This window comes from Heteronotia binoei, chromosome 6, assembly GCF_032191835.1.
Source record: "Heteronotia binoei isolate CCM8104 ecotype False Entrance Well chromosome 6, APGP_CSIRO_Hbin_v1, whole genome shotgun sequence".
In the NCBI taxonomy this organism is placed as follows: domain Eukaryota; kingdom Metazoa; phylum Chordata; class Lepidosauria; order Squamata; family Gekkonidae; genus Heteronotia; species Heteronotia binoei.
In genome coordinates, this window is record NC_083228.1 from 35,794,455 (window position 1) to 35,800,454 (window position 6,000).

General features: G+C 41.9%; 1 protein-coding gene across 1 annotated transcript in view; it reads right to left on the bottom strand.

Moving 5' to 3' along the window:
• Positions 1-3,796, bottom strand: part of PRKG1 (protein kinase cGMP-dependent 1) — a 1,148,292-nt gene extending 1,144,496 nt beyond the window's left edge. Inside the window, exon 1 of the mRNA XM_060241248.1 lies at positions 3,612-3,796. The gene's annotated coding sequence lies outside the window, so the exon portion shown is untranslated. The remainder of the gene's footprint in view (positions 1-3,611) is intronic.
• Positions 3,797-6,000: the final 2,204 nt, after the last annotated feature.

The window sequence follows — 6,000 nt, forward strand, 5'->3', positions numbered from 1 at the left end:
TAATTAATAGGAAGCAGAGAGTGAGTATAAATGGGCAGTCTTCGCAGTGGAGGATGGTAAGCAGTGGGGTGCCGCAGGGCTCAATACTGGGTCCCATTCTCTTTAACTTGTTCATAAATGATTTGGAGTTGGGAGTAAGCAGTGAAGTGGCCAGGTTTGCAGATAACACTAAATTGTTCAGGGTGGTGAGAACCAGAGAGGATTGTGAGGTGCTCCTTGTCAGACTCTGTTCATTGATACTATTTCTGAATGCTGATTTCTGTATGCTGGTTACTAACCAAATTGATTAATAAATATAGATGCTCCCTAACCAGTGACAGTAAAATAGTGGAGGGGGGACCAAGTAGGGAATAGCCAAGGAGTAGCTTCCCAAGAATATCAAAGGTTGTTAGGCAGTCTTTGAAGTAGAGAATCTGCCAGGCATTCTCACCTCCTTCCTAGAAGCAGCAAGAAAATTGCAGATGGGAAATGTAACCACCAACTGTAGAAGATAAGGGGAGCCATATGAAAAGTCTCACATGCAAAAGCAGCCTTTGTTTTGGGAATTGGGGGTTAGTTACCATTGCTTTGATGTATAATGTTAAATACCAATGACTCGAACTGCTTGCCATCAGTTCCAATGTCTTTCATGCTGAAGTAACTTTGGAGAATACAATAAATGCAACTTTGTTTCAAATAACAAGTCTGCTCATTTGGAAACTTCAATGAACCTTCGCTGACAAAAGGGATCTGTTGAGGCTAGGTGAGTGGGCATCAACGTGGCAGATGAGGTTCAATGTGGCCAAGTGCAAAGTAATGCACGTTGGGGCCAAGAATCCCAGCTACAAATACAAGTTGATGGGGTGTGAACTGGCAGAGACTGACCAAGAGAGAGCTCTTGGGGTCGTGGTAGATAACTCACTGAAAATGTCAAGACAGTGTGTGATTGCAATGAAAAAGGCCAACGCCATGCTGGGAATTATTAGGAAGGGAATTGAAAACAAATCAGCCAGTATCATAATGCCCCTGTATAAATTGATGGTGCGGTCTCATTTGGAATACTGTGTACAATTCTGGTCACCGCACCTCAAAAAGGATATTATAGCGTTGGAAAAAGTCCAGAAAAGGGCAACTAGATGATTAAAGGGTTGGAACACTTTTCCTATGAAGAAAGGTTGAAATGCTTGCGGCTCTTTAGCTTGGAGAAATGTCGACTGCGGGGTGACATGATAGAGGTTTGCAAGATTATGCATGGGATGGAGAAAGTAGAGAAAGAAGTCCTTTTCTCCCTTTCTCACAATACAAGAACTCGTGGGCATTCGATGAAATTGCTGAGCAGTCAGGTTAAAACAGATAAAAGGAAGTACTTCTTCACCCAAAGGGTGATTAACATGTGGAATTCACTGCCACAGGAGGTGGTGGCAGCTACAAGCATAGCCAGCTTCAAGAGGGGGTTAGATAAAAATATGGAGCAGAGGTCCATCAGTGGCTATTAGCCACAGTGTGTATATATATATGTGGGCGTGTGTGTGTGTGTGTGTATATATATATATATATATATATATATATATATATTTGGGCCACTGTGTGACACAGAGTGTGGACTGGATGGGCCATTGGCCTGATCCAACATGGCTTCTCTTATGTTCTTATGTGACCAGTTCAAACCTGTTCAAAAGGAAATGTTCCCCCTGACAGATTCTTGAGATGAATTTTGTGTTCTTAAGAGAAGTGTTAGATCTTTAGAAAAGCTGTAATTGACTTTGCTAAAGAGGATCCTCAAGGGGCCAGGTAACTGGTTTGAGGCTGCAGGGTGACAGTCACATCTGCCTTTCCCTCGGAGTCCTGGTAGTGAAACATGCAAAATTCAAGAAACCCCCAATTAACCCTTTGCCTAAAACAAATGACAGCAGCCTTCAGCCCATTAAAAGCCCTAGCTAATAAAATGGCCTTTCAGTGTCCTGCAAAAAAATTCTAAACGTGCCCCCCTCACTTCCTCAGGGGACCTACTCAGCAGGGTGAGATCTGCTATAAAAAAAGCACAGGCTCTGTAGATTCAAAGCTTGCTACTAAGGCTGACAATCTCCAGGTGGGATTGAGATCTCCCCATGGACTTCGGTATTATACTGCCACTGACCCTCCCTTTCCCAAACACTGCCCCCCCAGGCTCCACCCCAAAATCTCCAGGAATTTCTCAACACAGAGTTAATAACCCTACCTGCCACTGTGAACACACAGGAACAACCAGAACTTTTTTGTAGAAAAATCCCAGCAGGAACTCATTTGCATATTAGGCCACACCCCATGACATCATTATTGTTTCACACATGGCTTTTGCAGGAAAAGCCCATCAGGAACTTATTTGCATATTACACCACGCCTTCTTGTGCCAAGTCAGCTGGAACTGCGTTCCTGTGCGTTCCTGCTCCAGAAAAGCCCTGGAAACAACGGAAACAACCAAAGAGGTGGCAACCTGAAGACTATCAGCAATGCATGAGGAAATATGCGGAGAGATTGTCCTTTCATCGGCCATAGCATTCTCTGTCATGTCCTGATCATACTCTCTTGGTATTACTATGCTTTATTTAAAACATTGGTTGTCAGTTCTTCTGCCTGCTCTAATGAACTTTGCTGGTTCGCCAGGGAGGTGCATCAACACAGCAGCTCTTATGTACCTTTTACTATGTGTGAAAGTATGACCAGATCTAATTTGAAATCTCAGGATCAAACATTAAAAATCTTTAGCCATGTTTTATTTTTCTATGCCACCCATTCCCTGCCTCAGCACAGGGAGTTACAATTGAAGAGGATGAAAGGGAAGGCAAGCCAAATCCAAAGCACTGTTTGAAATAAAAATATTTAACAGCATGCCCAAGTAGTGACTCAAAGGAACAGAAAATACTGCACTAATAGAAAACATTGTTTTGTCATGCAATCAAAGTTTGGTTTTTTGTCACATGACACTGACGGAATTTAAAGACACAGCCCAAGCCTGTCAGAGTTCACTCAGACACAAGTTCTGCGGTGCTTACTCCTGAGTAAATACACACACGATTACAGTGTTAAGCACACTTTTTCCATTTATTAATTAATAATTAATCAAGACTTGGTATAATCAAGTAGGTGCCTGGTACTATTGCAGATTTATCTGGATCTGCTCTATTCAGATTCAAGTCATCTTCATAATTCCTATCCACTTAGGGGTTTTTTTCTTCTTCAACTAAGGAGGCAATTTGCTTTTGGTCTGTACTCCCTCCCCTGCTATGGTCCTCTGCCTTCTCCCCTAAGCATTCCCTTCTGCTCCCCAGAAGCCACTGGGACTTTCAACTTTTTAAGTACTGGCAGGGTGGAATTCCAGCAGGAGCTCCTCTGCATATTAGGCCACACACCCCTGATGCAGCCAATCCTTTTTTGTAAGCTCTTGGAGGATTGGCTACATCAGGGGTGTGTGACCTAATATGCAAAGGAGCTCCTGCTAGAATTCCACCCCTGAGTACTGGTAGACTATGGGCATATTGGGGAGATAAATTCTAACACAGACTTCTCTTGTCCTCCATAACATGCTGGCTTTGTAAATATAGGAAGCTTTATACTCCACAATGTAAGATTTAAAACTAGTAATACCCACTCACCCAAACTTCACAGAAAGAAGTGGCACAGCCTCAGTAGTACACTTTCGGATTATGCTGAAGATGTAGAATAATTTTTGCTTGTTTTGAATTAGGGCTAAGAAGATCTGGGTTCACATTCCTACTCAGATCTTCGGTAGACCTTCCACTAGTCATTCTTTCTCAGCCAAACCTGCTTCACAGGGGTGCTGTGAACATAAAATTGGGGGAAAGAGGAGTCGTGTAAGCTACCCTCAGTTCCTCAGAGGAAGAGCAGGACACAAACTATCAGGCAGAATGATTAAGTGAAATCAATCTTGGGAGGGTTTTTTATTTTTATTGTTCCTGTTGACTAATTTTAAAACTAGAACAAACTGAGATCACTGTTCTAAAAATATCTTTAGGGGCTAAAAACAAGTTCATTGGCTTCACTTAAAAAAAAATAAAACTACAAGCAGGGTCAAGAGTTTGTCTGTTACATGGAACATGAGCAGAAAGATCTATCAAATAATGAAAAGGGGGAACTGGATGGGGGGACGAGGGAAGGACAGAGACGAACAACGTGTTTGTAATAGATGTTCATTATAAATACATAAGGGACACCAATTTTAAAGTACACATGTTTGGAAAACATGCAGCTATGGGCTGCTTTACAAATACCTTTACTTCAAAACAAAGATAATCTCTGTGGGGAGAAAGCATGCCCGACCATTTAGTGTTTATCCTGACTCATATTAGAAAGCCCGACAGCAAGAAAGTCATGACAGACATAGTATCCTTGTTTACAGATGAGTTCAACAGAGGGAACATACTTATGTATTCCAGCTACCAGAACATCTGCCCTCAGAGTCAGACATCAAACAGATGCGCTAAGGCCTAAATACAAGAACAGATTTCAGTCCCACTGCTGTGTGGCCGTAGAATATGGCCAAAAAGGCATTCAGGAATCATAAACAGTGGGATGATCCATGCATCTTAAAAATATGTATACATATCCACATACGTAATAGTAGGGATGCAAGGCAGCCATGTGGTGCCCCCCAGGAGTTTTAGGAGCAGGGCAATGGGCAGATATGATGTTGCATATGTGACATCACCTCTGCCTTCAAACCTGGATGTGACATAAGCACATTGAGCAACACTGTGGCCCACCATAGTAAGTACCACGAAGCTTTGAGGGATGGCCAGAGCATCATCCAATGTGCTTACTTCGCATTTGGGTTTTCAGGTGGATGTGACATCACATGTTTCACAATGTCATGTCCACCCCTGAACCCTTCTCCTGCCAGCCTGGGAGCAAGGGTGAGAGGGTGGACCCAGGAGCAGGAATCCTCCCATCGTAAGCAGGTAGATGGTAAACCTACACCATAGTAAAATGAAACAGAAGCTCAGTGGCAACTTAAATTTGGTGAAGTTTATTTCAATATAATCTTTCATGAGCCTGACTTCATCAGATGCATAAACTGATCTTTTTCAGTGCATCATCTTCTTTTTATGCATCTGATGAAGCCAAGTAAACTTACACTAGAAGAAATTTTGTTGAAGGTATTGGATTTATACCCTGCCCTATACTCTGAATCTCAGAGCAGTCACAATCTCCTTTACCTTCCTCCCCCTCACAACAGATTGCACCATATATGTTTCAGGTTTGTTTTGTTCTTTAGCCATAACAGCAGAAAGTTTTCTAGTGCATAACCGCCTTAAAGCTGTCACCCCATGTAGACAAGATTAAAGCCTCCTGCAATGCAGGTAGTGGTGCTTGGGTAGTATTCCTTAGTCCAAGAATTGGGGAGCTCTATGCTTGTTCCCATTTTAATCTGTAAAATTAGGAGGGTGTGCCTTTTACCTAAAATATACTTCTGAACCTATCTACAGTAGATTTTAATTTTATTGACGCCAACAAACACCAACATCAGGAAGTTTCTCTGCATAACGTCTGTGCTGGCCTTTGATATTTTGTCAAAAAGATGAAAAGTCAAAAGGACATACTCCCCCACCTTTCTCTACTGCTTTGGACTGGTTTCTTTTTAAGACACAAAGAGACTGAGGTTGGAGGCAGCCATAGAGAGCCCTTTCCTGGAGTCTGCCACCACAGCAACCACTTACATTGCTTCATAATAAGGGTTGGTCCTGCTTAAAATATCCATGAGTTCACAGAACCTTTTTAAAACAGAATGTACAATATGCATTCCTGAGCCTCGACAAATCTATTTGGGCACGAATTTTCCATATGTCTCCCATTATAGTACAGAAACAGAAGAAACAAAGAAAAGGGAAGCTATTCAACTTCTAGATAAATGAATTTAAATGATGAGAAATGATCTGCTCTAAGTGTCTGCAAGAAAATAAAATTAACTTCTAAAAAATATCTCCAAAGGTCATTTGGATGTTAGTTCATGGCATATTCATACTA